This window comes from Pelobates fuscus, chromosome 3 (genome assembly GCF_036172605.1).
Source record: "Pelobates fuscus isolate aPelFus1 chromosome 3, aPelFus1.pri, whole genome shotgun sequence".
Lineage (NCBI taxonomy): Eukaryota > Metazoa > Chordata > Amphibia > Anura > Pelobatidae > Pelobates > Pelobates fuscus.
In genome coordinates, this window is record NC_086319.1 from 354,317,565 (window position 1) to 354,333,814 (window position 16,250).

Genomic DNA, 16,250 nt, shown 5'->3' on the forward strand with positions numbered 1-16,250 from the left:
TGCCTACAGTGATCAAAATACAGATCACAGTATTATGCTGTGATCTAATTTTTTTTAACCCCTGACGATTAACTTTTATTTATTTTTTAACCCTCAGGGGTTAAATTTATTTAATTAACTAATTTAAATATTGTATAATTCAATATTTTGCTAGCTGGGGTGGGTGGGAGTTATGGGAAAATGGGGAATTTACTGTTAGTGCTGCTTACTGCTAGTTAGGGGTTAAAAAAAAAAGCTTAGAAAAATGTTAAATCTGTAAACACATATATGCCTTTTGAAATACCCTGGGATGTCTTCTTTAAGAAATGGTATGCCTTTATGGGGTAATTGGATTATATAGCCTTGTAAAATACTCTAAAATGGGACATGGACACAGCGTAAAAATTCAAAGTTTAAAAAAAAATGGAATGGCTGTGTCTCAAATGTGCCCCTTCAATGTCCACATATACCTGGCAAAGGTACATATGGGGGTATTGCTGTACTCAGCCGACATAGTTGAGCAACATATGAAGTATTATACAGTCGTAGTACACATAAGGTTTGAAAAATATATTGCGCAAACTCACTTTGTGTGTCAAAAAGGCAGAAAAAATGCGTATTACCACTACACTTGGTACAAGCTAGCGGAAAAATGATCCTTTTGAATTGCCCTGGGATGTCTTCTTTAAGAAATGGTATGCCTTTATAGTGTAGTTGTAATGTGTAGCCTGCTCAAGTGCTCCAAAGTCGGACACGGACGCATCAAAACCCTCCATGAAAATTCATACTTAAAAAAACTTAACTTGTTATGTCTGTTTTACAGCAGTGTAACTTCACAAAATAGTGTCTAGGTCATACATTGGGCATATTGTTTTACTCAGAAGGCTTAGCTGAGCATAATATGGGGGGTTTGAACTTAGTGGCACATATGAAATGTACAAAATGCCCAGCAAAAATGTAATCCATATGTAAAAAATGCCCAAAATTATATTTTACCACATACTTTGGCATATATTGGTGAAAAATGGGGGCATGTTAAAGCACAATATGCACCATATGAGATACCCTGAGGTGTCTACTTTTACAAATGGTAGGCCTTTGTGAGTTTTTTTTTGAACAGTCAAACTGCTATAATACCCCAAATTGAAGCATAGGCCCATTAAATCTGCCTCTCAAAATTCTACTGTAAATGTTGAAACGGACAGGTCTCCTATATGGCACTGTAGCTTCACGAAATAGTGCCAAAGACATACAATGGGGGTACCGTTGTACTCAGCAGAAGTAACTGAACACATAATAAAACCTCGTACAGGAATAGCACACACCAACTTTACAAAATACACATGAGAAGTTCTTTGTTATAAGTTTGTGTGCCAAAAACCCCAAAATACTACATTTTACTCCAATATTTAGCAGAGATTGGCGGTGAAATGGCTACTTAGAAAGTGTCAAAACAACCTTAGGACAATAGCCTGTGATGTCTACTTTATATAAATATATACTTTTGTGTGGCAATTTTGTTTTCTTTTATGGCTATTAAGCTTACAAGACAAACATACCAAATTCTAAAATCGCTCCATTTTAAAAGTTTATTTTACTCCTTGTGCTTTGTGACCTGTAACTACCAAAAAAAACTTAAAATCCCAGACACATTATATATTCTGGAAAATAGAAAATCTACAATACAATAACAACAGAAAAACATAGTGCAATAATGCTATAACACTTTAAAATGGTGGGTAGATGCAAAATAGTCACACTCACAAACAGAAATTGATTGTAGGCGTTATCATAAAACTCAGGACTTGCGAAGCATCATGGCAGATATAGAGGAGAAAAAATATATAAAAATAATAGTGCAGAGTATCTTTGATAAAAATGAACACTTTAATGTACAAACACACTTACAAAATTGAAGTGGAAAACAGGCACATCAATAAATCCAATCTCGGGATCCCTGGAGTTAGGAACATCAAAATGACCAATGTCCAGAAAAAAGATGTGAAAATAAAATACAAAATAAAACCAAAATCAGAAATTCTGCACTAAAATAGAAAGCCCTACGCGTTTCGTTCAGTAACCTGAACTTCCTCAGGGGCAAGTGAATCTCCTAGTCTGCATGCAACGTCCTTCAAGTCCCGATCTTCTTTTAAACTCATCTGAGTTTGGCGCGCAGTAAGTCCCAGCCTATCCGCACCATACTTCCGGGTTCGGCATTTTCTATACTTCCGGGTGCGTTCCAATGACGTCACCGGAAATGCGACTCCGGTTTCATTCTTAGACTAAACCGGAAGTGATGATGCGTTCCATTCGGCAGTTTTGCGTTCCACCACTCGTCAAAGGGGCGGAAAAGGACCATAATATGAAAAAACAGTAGTTACCAAATCAGAAATCGATCTCATATCCCATAAGTCACCAGGATATCAATAAATAATAAACAAACCTTCCTCTATAAAAAATTACTAAATGCATAAAGGAAAAAATATAAGAAAAATAAAATAAAAAATAAAAATATATATATAAAAAAATATATGTTTCAATAAGGAATTTTTTCTTCAATTAAAGGGCACGGCGATGGGCACCAAGTTTGCACCAAGTTATGCTAATGTGTTTATGGACTACTGGGAAAGATCGTCTATCTGATCCAACAACCCATATGGTGCAAACTTGGTGCTCTGGAGGCGTTACATAGATGACATCCTGGTGATCTGGCGCGGTCCTTTGGTTGAATTAGAAAAGTTCTTTCTGTACGTTAATCAGAACTCTCTTTCTTTGGTTTTTACACCTAAGATAGGTATTTCTAGTATAGATTTCCTTGATTTATCCATCTTCATTGAGGGTGGAGCAATCAAGACAAAAACATTTTTTAAGGCAACTGATTCAAACAGTTTTATTGACACTGCAAGCGGACACCATCCAAACTGGCTCAAGGGGGTTCCTAAGAGCCAGTTTATTAGGATGCGTAGGAACTGCAGTGATCTGGATCTGTTTTATTCACAAGCAGAAGTTTTAAAAAATCGTTTTCTAGAAAAGGGATACAGTTCGGAACTTCTGGATGCAGAAATTGAAAAAGTGGGAAACATAAATAGAAACGACCTCCTAGTGAATAAAAGAAAGACGGACATTAGAAACCCTATGTTCGATTTTTCTTTTAATACACAATATAGCTCAAAGGCCTTTGATATACAGAGAATCATTAAGAAGCACTGGGGTCTATTAATTGAAGACGACTATTTAAATATGCAAATCCCCCAAATTCCGAAAATTATTTTTAGGAAGGGAACGAATTTTAAACAAATCTTGGCACCTAGCACTTTTAGATTGGAGAATAAAAAGGTTATGAACAAAATAGGCTTCCATACATGTGGCAACTGTATTAGTTGCAACCATCAACATAAAGTTGTTTCGAGTTTCAGCAGTTTCCAAACTAAAAAGAAGTTTAAAATCAAAAGTCTGGTGTCCTGTTCCTCAACACATGTCGTATACCTGATCACATGTGGATGCGGGTTGCAATATGTGGGGAGGACAGGGAGGAAGGCTAAAATTAGATTCCAAGAGCACAGAAACAATATTAAAAAGAAAATGGTAACACACTCAGTGCCAGTGCACTGTAATAAATGCCCTTCCTTCAATTTCAGTACCCTCCAATGTACTGTTATTGAACAAGTGTCTTTGGACGAAAGGGGCGGTGACCTTGGATTACTATTGAGGAAAAGAGAGGGATACTGGATATACACCTTGCAAACTATGCAACCAAGGGGGCTGAATGTAGAGTTTGATTTGGTTTGTTTTCTCTAAATACATAATTTGTCGCATAAGATATATATACATTTCAAGTTGTTTTACCTTTTGATGGTTTGTTCCTTTAAGACCCTATATATATGTCTCGGGCTGTTTTTTATTCATTCTTACATTTTTATTTTTATTTTTACTTTTTTATATATATATTTTTATTTTTTATTTTATTTTTCTTATATTTTTTCCTTTATGCATTTAGTAATTTTTTATAGAGGAAGGTTTGTTTATTATTTATTGATATCCTGGTGACTTATGGGATATGAGATCGATTTCTGATTTGGTAACTACTGTTTTTTCATATTATGGTCCTTTTCCGCCCCTTTGACGAGTGGTGGAACGCAAAACTGCCGAATGGAACGCATCATCACTTCCGGTTTAGTCTAAGAATGAAACCGGAGTCGCATTTCCGGTGACGTCATTGGAACGCACCCGGAAGTATAGAAAATGCCGAACCCGGAAGTATGGTGCGGATAGGCTGGGACTTACTGCGCGCCAAACTCAGATGAGTTTAAAAGAAGATCGGGACTTGAAGGACGTTGCATGCAGACTAGGAGATTCACTTGCCCCTGAGGAAGTTCAGGTTACTGAACGAAACGCGTAGGGCTTTCTATTTTAGTGCAGAATTTCTGATTTTGGTTTTATTTTGTATTTTATTTTCACATCTTTTTTCTGGACATTGGTCATTTTGATGTTCCTAACTCCAGGGATCCCGAGATTGGATTTATTGATGTGCCTGTTTTCCACTTCAATTTTGTAAGTGTGTTTGTACATTAAAGTGTTCATTTTTATCAAAGATACTCTGCACTATTATTTTTATATATTTTTTCTCCTCTATATCTGCCATGATGCTTCGCAAGTCCTGAGTTTTATGATAACGCCTACAATCAATTTCTGTTTGTGAGTGTGACTATTTTGCATCTACCCACCATTTTAAAGTGTTATAGCATTATTGCACTGTTTTTCTGTTGTTATTGTATTGTAGATTTTCTATTTTCCATGTTAATCTGAGGACTGTGAGGAGTCCTTATCTACAATACTTCAGTACAAGGGTAATTGTTTTTAGAGTTTTTCTCTATCTATTTACCCACTAAGTGTGTGTCTTTTCTTATCCACGCTCTGGTGTATCTGGACATTTCTGTATTTAGCCACATTATATATTCTGTAAATCAGAACAACTAAATGAATTTATTTTTCAATTACTTTCCTTAACCTGCACTAATTGTGCACACATTATTATTGCAAAAACTGTAAAAAAAAATCAATATTTTTCATTTTTTTTGCATTTTTCTGTATTTTTTTAATAATAAATAAGCATTTATGTAAATATATGTTACATCAAATTAAAGCCCTTTCTGTCCTTTAAAAAACGGTATATAATATGCGTCGGTGCAATAAATTAGTAAAATGCAAATTGCAGTTGAACGCAAACAGCAAAAAATGCAAAAAATGCTTGTGTCATTAAGTGAAAGACAAGCTTCTGAAGCTGTGTCCTTAAGGGGTTAAGAGTTGAATCACTGCACAGTTTGTTTATTTTAACATGCATATCTCCTGTTTTGTAAATTGCCTGCTAGAGCCCACAGCAGCTGCCTGTGTTTGATTAAAATTTGATTTTATGCCTATTGTAACCCTACCATTTGACTTATTGGGCTCTGCCTTGCACACCCCATGTATTCAACCACTGACCCATTTAAATGTCATGCCGCGTTCAACATCATGAGCCTATAGATACGGAAAAACAGCAACCACAAAAGGTTTGGTACTATTATCCAAAAACAGTAATAGAAGCAACCACATTAAAAAGGGTTGACTCTATCCCCTGGCACTGTTATCCAAAGACTGTAATAGAACACAGGATACAAATAAAAGGGAGGCCTGCCTTTTAGGACTTCAGATATCTGACAGCCCAATGCAAAGCCAATAGATTACATCAGAAATCCTGTTAGAGTAGTCTAGACTTGTCTAATGAGTCTATACCTCTAAATGGGGCTTTGTTTTTGTTCAAAAATACCTCAAAATCATATCATGAGTAATTGCTTACCCTCTCTGCAGCATCTCATGCTATCAATAAAGGGGCAAGGAAAAAATGCTAAACAAATCACTGCACACACAAAGTGGTAGAGTTGTCAGATTAAAAACAAAGGTATTTTTGTAATTATATGCTTTCCATAAATATTTTGTTGTCGAGGTCCAGTTTATAATAAGGTTTTAGCCATAATGCCTCCATCTAGTCTGCATCCTAATATTTTTCCATTTGGGTGAAAAAAATGTATTTGCGATTCTACCAGCAATAATAGGCAAAAGAGACAAGAAACAAAATTGATGTTGGGTTTCAACAATTATTACGAAATTTGTGACAAACAAGTGTTCTAACAAAGGTGCATAATCTAAAATAAAAATAACAAAAATCAAAGCAGCTGTGTTAGACTCAAAATTCACACAAAAAAAGAAAATGCACTAAACTTAATAAAGTGTGAGGGCAGCGCTAGTTGTGTAAACATTTACCCCTCAAATGTACAGGGGATTTAATCAAGTAAATATAAAAGGGAAAAAAAATAGAAAAAAGAAAAATAGCATAGTTTTGTTGTTACTGTAAAAATAATAAAGTGAGTGATGGGAAGCACACATTTTATTTAGTATTTTAGCGATATAGGCTCTAAACAGAAAGAGTTTTATAGGTGACAACCACAAGGACAGCTGCAATAGCATTGGGTGGATAATTGTTTAATTTGGCTTTTGATTACTCATGAATGAACACAGAAAATAACAAAGCAAAAATGTGCTTAGGGCTTATTCCCCATGATTTTTTTTAGGCTTACACTTGATCATTTCCCTCTAAATATAAATGAGTGGGATGTTTAAAGTAACCCCTTGTATCATTTCATTTCCTCAATGCTAAGATGATATAGTTAAAGGGACACAATAGTCACCAAAACAACTTTAGCTTTATGAACCATTTAGATCATTTTGATTTTTGTCCATGCAGCCCTATCCACACCTCCCCTGTGTACAGTTCCCTCCCTGACGACACTTTGTTTGGGCTGACAAAAGTTAAGATGATTAGGTATGGAGCTCATGCAATATGGTCCTCTCCAGACAGTGAGTGGTAGAAAATCATAGCACCAAAACTCCCTCCCAAAACACAAAACTCCCCCACAATCCATATATCCCTGCATAGCTCACCCCCTTAGTCACCCACTGTCCAAAGAGAGCACTGATTCTTCGTATGGTGTCCAATCACCATCCAAATAAAAGTTTGAAGTTCAATGTATAGTTCCATGCAACCAGTCTGACGTTCCGCACCTCACCATACTCTTTACCATGGTGATACCACAACTGGTTGGCCCGCATTGTGGGTGATTGGGTAGGCTGTATCTGTTAGGGTAGGGGCAAGACCTCAGGGATTTGAGAATAGTCCTATTTGGGTACTTGTATAGTGTTCTCTGCCAGGGTCCATAGTCTGTGAGAAGGAGGCTGGCATCCAAACCTTACTTAAAATCCCAGAAATGGAGGCATCTATTGCAAAAGTATCAAACATTTAAAATTCTATGCATATTTAAAACTGATATATTTGAAAATTGTTCTGCCAGTACTTTGTCAAAACTAATTTCTAATCTCCTAGGATTTCTATTACATGAGATAAGTAACTGTGGTAATTGAATTGCAATTCTTCTATTGAATTTTGTAGTAAAAGTACTACTCAGTTATCAGAGATGAACTTATCTGTAGTAATAGAATAGATGTTTAATTTCATACAAAGCTGAGCAACCAGTCAGGAAGCAGCGGTGTGGTGCAGGTTGGGAAATATAAGTTCTAAACACAAGAGACAAGTAATAAAGTGGAAAGATATTAGTAAAAATATCTTGAAAACTGATAAACCGCTATATTAAATGCAGAGTGAATTCTGTAAGCTCTGTTGAATAATTTATTTTATCTTAGGTGACAGATTGCTTTAATTTGAAATTGAGCTCTGATTATAGACACTGACTTTCAGCCGATTGTCAGGCACTGACTATCATGTTTTGTCAGTCTGGTATGAAAATTCTCTCTTGGCGCTAAATGAATAGTCAAAGTATTCCAGACTATTCAACAATTACAGTATATGCAGAACATAACTCACATACAAGTCAGGACAGTGACTATTTTATTTCTGTGAACCAACAACACAGGTTATTTCTCTGACACTCTCTACTCCCCTTCACCACAAAAAAAAAAAAATAATACAAATTTTGTTACTGAATATGCTCTCAGCCACATTCTCCAAAATCAGTCCTTGTTGGCGAACTTCCATTTTGTTTGTAATATGGGTGCAAATGAGTAAAATACTAAAATGTCCCTTTGCCAGAGATACTCGCTCACAAATACTAGTGTACTTATGCATCTATAAACATGTCCCCTCCATGTCTTACCAGTTTTATATCAATAAATAATATGAGTTATGTCAAAATATCTTCTCATTCTATCTATATTTTCTTGTTATACCCTTAAAGGTGAGAAATATCCAATGCATGATTTTCTACAATTTTTTTTCATTTTATAGTTAGGATAAGTCATGTTAAATGCATTAAATTAAAATTAACATATTACATATTCTCCATTGAATGTTTATTTACAGCTGCTAATTGCAGTATAACATTTTGTTTAACTAGAATATATGGCTGAGTGTTCACAATCAATTCTAGTCTCCCAAAACTTTCTGCGAGAGAGCTTCCATTAATTTACAAGAGGCATATTTTTCTTGGATCAGTCCTCCAGGTTCGTCTGTATTTGTATATGCACAAGCTGGTGTGTGTTTACTGCTAGCATGTCTTTCTCTTTTGAGAGAAACACGGGGTACATGGAGATAAGTTGCAAGAGTTTCCTTTATAAGAAATAATTACCAGGTAAATTCTTTAACTTTCTCATGTCAGGAACTAAGCTCAGCTATGTATTGGCTGTGATTATGTCATCTGTTAGGAACTGTCTAGTCTCTAATATAATTTTCACCTGTTATAGAGTGGGAAGAGAAGAAAATGAAAAACAAAATATTTTTGCATAATAATAAACCACTTAAGGACCACATAACAGTCTATGCCGATATGCAGTGCAGGGCTTTAATGCCCAATGACAACATAAACTATCATGCATGGGGTTAAATCCCTGCTGGTAACAAGGACCCCTATTTATCTTTCGATTCCTTGGTGTCCCGTCTGTCAGGTGGGGCCACAGTTAGCGGCCCCAAAGTGACAGATGAGCTATGAGCAATGCTCAACATGAGCGCTACTCATATCCCTTTAATTAATACCGCTGAGTGATTTTACTCCGCCACGGTATTTCAAACATTGCCTCCAGCCTGCAGAGTTAATACAAAGGTTACACCAGATATCTTACAATACCAGATGTCCACTCTATCAATTGGGGCCCTAGACTAACAGGAGGGGTATGAGCAGCCCAAAATAAATCTCTGGTGGCTGGCCAGCACTTGCTAGCTAGCCACCACTTTAAATAGTTGTAGCGGAGCTCAGTACTCAATCAGGGCATCTCAACTTGTCTCCCTCATTTTCTTTGCAGAATACCTAGATTGGTTATAGTAGCTCTATCGCACTACCCAAACATTAGTCAAGACTTGATGAAGGGTGAAACATATATGCTTCATTGTAAAAAAACACATTTATCTCTACACAGCCCTTCCTGACACCATCAAGTCTGAGGCTAATATGTTAAGGTTGGGAGCTAACTCAATCTCCCACCCACTGTGTCCTCTGGTTCCTGGCATGTGGTGCTCCTGCTCCCTCTTACTGCATCAGACCCCAATAACCAATATACCCCCGGACTACCCACTCCTCCAGACACCCTTTGCCCATATACCACTCGGTTCAAGGTTTAGCCGACCATGGCTGAGTTTCTATCCAATGAACAGCTCCATGTGGCTGGTGTAATGGAGCTGCAATTTTGAGACCAGATATCTCTGCAAAAATCCTCTTGAGCTTGAACAAAGCGCTGCTTAGTGAATATAGCCCATTGCCCCAGTAACTGGACAACACACAGTTCTGGGAACACAACTGTTATTAAGCCAAACTTGGCCTTTTATGCACAGACCCTGGCATGAGGTTTCCATTGTTTGTACACAGTGCCCGCCAAGGCATCTCTTTGTCCGTGAAATAATTGAATTACTAACCAGTAAACTTATTATCCCCCAACTACAGAGAGTCAAACATAAAATCTGAAACAAAAAAACACCCCAAAACACAGTTAAAACACACAGGAACCCCACATGTCATTCATCCCCGGATAGCTCTTGTCCAAGCGCCCAAGTTGGCCAAATAACACCCGGATCCATAAGGAATAATTTTTTGACCAGTCACACATGTGGGCATAGCCCAAAATAGATCCAGAGCAAAAGTGGTTTTGTCCAGTTAAATATCGGGAATCCCTGTGGTCAAATAAATGGGTGCTCCCCCTGGCTCTTAGGGAGCGATTGTTCCTCATAGTCCATAGTACCTTCCCTCCAATTACCACTCTCCTGGCATGTTGGTAAGTGGGGTAAAACTGTGAAACAAATAGACAAGGGACTGCATGGTCAAATGGCCGAAAATAGTTTCCGGGAGTTCGCGGCTAAGTACCACTGTGAGCGTTGGGAAGAATAAAATTGGCCAGGGAGCATACTTTCAGTAATACATTTGGTAGAAGGAAGGTACCAAACCAGTGGGAACACAGTTTGTATAGGGAAATCAAAGGGAGATACGGGCAACCGAACGGGGATAGGACAAGGTCCGCCACAGCTGGCTTGATCCCTGGTTGTGGCCCATACTATGGCAATTCTGCTACCAGGTGGCATGGCATCTTGGGTGTTCTGCTAGGCTGTTTATGTTAGGTAAGGGGGAGGCCACAGGGTTGTGAAAATAGTCTTTTTAAACCATGTTTAAAGATACTTTGTAACAATAGTTAAAAATAAAATGAATGAATACAGTAAATAAATAAAAGCCTATGGGTTCAATTAATGTGAAGTCTTCATTCTTGTAAGTTGTCTTGTCATCAGTCCCATATAAAGGCCAAATTAAAATCTATGATATCAGATGCAACAAAAAAAAAAGAAATAAAAATGTTTTGCAAAAAAAAAACGTAATGCGATAACATTAATCCTTCTCCTCCCCTTAGGGGCTCACTGTAGGCAGCTCTCATAGCGGGAAAGGCTTTCTAAAACTGTGAACTGCCCCAGTTACCCTGCAATGTGTATAACTGTCCTGACATCCGTTTTGTGTGTTTTCCTTATCTTGATCCTGTGGTTCCTTTGTTGTGTTTGTAGAACTACCTTTAAGAGTACCGCCACGAGCAGGACTCCGTTCCCCTCCCGAACGGGTACAACCATGAAATCCCATTTAGAATTTGGTTTTAGAACGTAAGCACCTAATAGGTGTCAAAACCGCAAACCACAAGGGAAGTGTGGGCACGTGCCTCTCCTGGGTGGCAGCCCGTTTGTTAGATGAACGCCATCCAAGGGGAACATTTGTGGATTCCTTCCCATCTCGGTTGGTTCCCGAACGAGGACCTCCCCGGCACCCATTGGAATGTTCACACCAATCAACTAGAACGCTGGCAACACGCAACATAGCATGAAACCGCAAAGGAAGTATTTAATGAGTGCTTCACCTGGGTGGCCGCCATTCGTACAGGAGACGCCTCGCCCTGCCTGGTTCCACACAGGGACCCCACGAATGGTTACTGTTCATGGCGGTTACCATTCTGGGGGTCCTTGAGATTGGTGGGGACATCCTTTGTGGACAATGGCAGAGGTTGGCGTGCTCTCTGTTACTGGGAGACAAAGAGGCTGGAAGTTTCCCACGCTGCGACCCCCAGGTTCAGAGACTTCTGGGAAGAAGACCCCGGGTAAGGGGAGGGCCCTGGGAGGGGACACTAAGTGGCAGGAACAGGGGACAAAGAGACTGGGGGTCCGGTTACATTATACGACCCCTTGGCGGGGGAGGACCCTGGGAGGGGACATTGTCTTCATTTGTGTTCCACCCCTTGCATGGGCAAAGTATAAAGCCGCGTATGGCCAATGAAGTTGTTGTTGTACCCCCTGGACTGTGTGTTGTCCAGTTACTGGGAGGAAATGGGTCTGTTCATTTATTAATAGCGGAGGTAACCAGCCAGGACCACCCCAAGATCCCATTTAGAATGTTTAGTTAGAACGTTCACATCTTGCTAACAAGGTGTGAAAAACGCAAAACGCAAGGGAAGCCTCAGCGCGTGTCGCCCCTGGGTGTCTACCCATTCGTTAGACAAACGTCTCCCATGGGGAGCATTTGTGGATTGCTTCTCGTCTCTTTTGGTTCCCGAACGAGGCCCTGCCCAGTGACCTTTGGACTGGTCGCACCAATCAATTAGAACGTTGGTAACTTGCAACATAAGTGTGAAACCGCAAGGGAAGTAATTAATAAGTGCTTCCCTGGGTGGCCGCTGTTCATATAGACGAGCAGCGGCCAGGGGGAGCATTCGTGTCCCGAAAGAGGACACTTCCCTTGCCTGATTTTGCCTAGGGACCCTGCAAATGGAGGCTGTTCAGGACGATTACCATTCTCGGGGTCCTTGAGATTGGTGGGGACATTCCACTGGAACAATGGCAATTTGGCGGGCTTTTTGTGGCTTGGAGTCACAGAGGCTGGAAGCTATCCCGTGCTGGGGCTCCCAGGAACAGAGGATCCTGGGAAGAAGACCCTCCAGCCACTGAAAGTGGGAAGCCCTGCATTTGGGTGGCGGGAACTGGGGACAAGGGACAGGAGTGGTGGGAAAAAGGGACAAAGGGAATGGGGTCCAGTTCCGTTATATGACCCCTGGGAGGGGACATTGTCTGGATGAGTGATCCACCCCTTGCATGGGGAAAGAATAATGCCAAGTGTGGCCAATAAAGTTGTTGTTATACCCCTGTAACTGTGTGTCCTCCAGTTCTGTTTTAACTGAGGTAACCAATCGGGTTACCCTTGGTCCGCTATACATGCTGCTTGGAGTGTCCATCTAAATTTGACCTAAATATAATCTACTTTCTCATGGAATATATTCAAACTAAGACAAAATATTTATAAAACAGCTAACTAATGCCAAAAGAAGATTTTACACCATAACCTGCTGGCTTTAAATAACAAGCTAACTAATGATTGGAGAATATTTTACAGCTTAACCACCAAGCTTTAAAATATTTGTCAAGAAACTGCTGGCTATATATTCTTAATTCCTAAATTCACAGGCAATTTATTTGAACACATTTTATATTGGTGTATTATTTATAAACGTTCATAATTTCAGGTATTAAGACCATTATTAAATAATGCATGTTTTTGGTGTGCTCCCATATAATATATCCTATATTTAGGCTGAATAACTCTGCCAAGTATCCCTTCTCTCCTTGTACAGAATAGCCAAAGTGATTATATCTTGTCCCTCTCTCCTGGGACAAAATAGCTATAGTGATTATAGCTTGTACCAAACATCAGCCAAAGCTTGATGAGGGATGAAACAGGTATATCTTTATTGTGTGACAACTGTCTTTGTATAGCACAGTGCCCAACAGGGGTCATAAAAAAAAAAAAACAATATGTTGCATATCTGGGTGCCTTGATGCCTGGGACATAGCTCATGGCTGATCATTTTCATTAATATATACCGTATATACTCGAGTATAAGCCGAGTTTTTCAGCCCATTTTTTGGGCTGAAAAACCCCAACTCGGCTTATACTCGAGTCAAGGTCTGTATTATGGCAATTTGCATTGCCATAATACAGACCGGGGGAGAGGGGGGCTGGCAGAGAGCGTTACTTACCTGTTCTGCAGCTCCTGTCAGCTCTCTCCTCCTCTGCGTGTCCGGTCAGCACCTCGGTCAGCTCCCAGTGTAAATCTCGCGAGAGCCGCGGCTCTCGCGAGACTTACAGTGTGAGCTGATAGAAGGAGCTGCACGGACGGCGCAGAGGAGGAGAGAGCTGACAGGAGCTGCAGAACAGGTAAGTAACGCTCTCTGCCAGCCCCCCTCTCCCCCCCACTGAACTGCCACTGGACCACCAGGGAAGGAGAGCCCCCCTCCCTGCCATGTATCAAGCAGGGAGGGGGGACGAAAAATAAATAAAATAAATAATAATAAAAAAAAATAATAATAAAAAAATAATAATAATAAAAAAACGGGATATAAGGACCACTGTGTGTGGGGGGGGGGGGTATAAGGACCACTATGGGAGGGAGGGGGGGGATAAGGACCACTATGGGAGGGAGGGGGGGGGGATAAGGACCACTATGGGAGGGAGGGGGGGGATAAGGACCACTATGGGAGGGAGGGGGGGGGATAAGGACCACTATGGGAGGGAGGGGGGGTATAAGGACCACTATGGGAGGGAGGGGGGGTATAAGGACCGCTATGGGAGGGAGGGGGGGATAAGGACCACTATGGGAGGGAGGGGGGGGATAAGGACCACTATGGGAGGGAGGGGGGGGATAAGGACCACTATGGGAGGGAGGGGGGGGGGATAAGGACCACTATGGAAGGGAGGGGGGGGATAAGGACCACTATCGGAGGGAGGGGGTGGGATAAGGACCACTATGGGAGGGAGGGGGGGAGAAAAGGAACACTATGGGAGGGAGGGGGGGATAACGACCACTATGGGAGGGAGGGGGGATAAGGACCACTAGGGGAGGAGGAGGGGAGGTCAGGACATATGGGGGGGGGGGGGGCAAATATCCTTGCACCGGCCCTGCACACACTGCATTCATACACTGCATTCATACACACACTGCATTCATACACACACTGCACTCATACACACACACTGCATTCATACACACACACGCTGCACTCATACACTTGCTGCACTCATACACACACACGCTGCACTCATACACACACACGCTGCACTCATACGCACACACTGCATTCTTTATACACACACTGTAAATAAATATTCAATTAATATATTTTTTTTAGGATCTACTGTAATTTTATTTAGAAATTTACCAGTAGCTGCTGCATTTCCCACCCTAGTCTTATACTCGAGTCAATAAGTTTTCCCAGTTTTTTGGGGAAAAATTAGGGGCCTCGGCTTATATTCGGGTCGGCTTATACTCGAGTATATACGGTAGTTATTTATTTTCTACTTAAAGCTCTTTTGGTGTGCACACACTCTTTGTATTTGTGCATACTTTTTACAAAAGTGGATAGGGACTGCCAGGTAATCACTTGCCATATTTCCAGTGAGCTTGCAAACAGGCAACATTTTTCAGTCCTTAGGATCTGCCTTGTGCAAGGCACACTACCTCTAGAAGTCCTGTAGGTAGTCGTCAATGTCCTTATCCACTTCTAGGAACTGCCTCACTGCTTGTTAAGGCAGCTTCATCTTGCTCCTTCCAGCCTCGTGGCCAGACTGCCAGTATTTGAGCTCAGCCATCTGGTACCAATGATCTATTTCTCAAATTGTGATCATGTTGATCATGTTGATCAGCTCTGGTGAGGGTTTAATGCGGTATAACAAGAGCCTCCTCTATAACCTCATTTGAATGGCCAGAACTGCCATTGCTGTTGCAGTCATGTTCTACAAGGTCAGAGATCAGCTCACTTTTTCTTCTTGCTTCAGGCCTTGAGTAGATCCTTCAGTGTATTTCATTTTAGTTGCCAGTAAACCTGCTCCATACACGGCTCAGCACGTTGCTGAAACAGGGGACAAGTATCATCTCCTTCTGGACTGCTGGCTTTAAAACACAAAATTACATTTCCATTTGATGACCTACAATGACCTTACCATCTTCCAGGACCTCAACCATTCTGCATTTCAATTGAGATTCTCACTGAATGAATTAAAGAAAAAGTCCTTGTACTCTGGCATCACATACCAATGGGGTATGCCTTGATCCCTCCTTGTCAATAAATTTGAACATATGCAATTCAAACATACATAAATATTGGTGAAACAATATTCTGCAAACAATGGGGCATACAACAATTTTCTCACTTATTTAATATTTTTAAAAATATTTTAATATTTTGACATTTTATATATATATTTTATATATGTTATATATTTTTTCAAAAATATATTTTAAAAGTGTATCCAATAATATTAAATAATTTGAAAAGCTTATCTAAAAATATGTACTTGAGACCACATATTGGGGATTCAGCCTTCCACTAGCCATATTTCAGAAGTTGATCATGTTACTGCTCCTTACTCCCTGGAAGAAGAAGATGCTACCCTCTCAGGTCTCTGGATTGCCAAGTGGACTGCACATGTTATCTCTCAAGTGTATACTATACATTAGGGATAGGCAAACTTCATCCCTTGAATATGTTTGACTACATCTCCCCTGATGCTATGCCAGCATTATGGCTGTAAGAGGATTATGGGATATGTAGTCCACAACATCTAGAGTGCCAAATGTTGCCTACCCCTGCAGTATCTACTTTTGAGCTTTATGTTTCACTCTACGCTTACATTAGAGTTATATGCTATCATGTTGTTTCT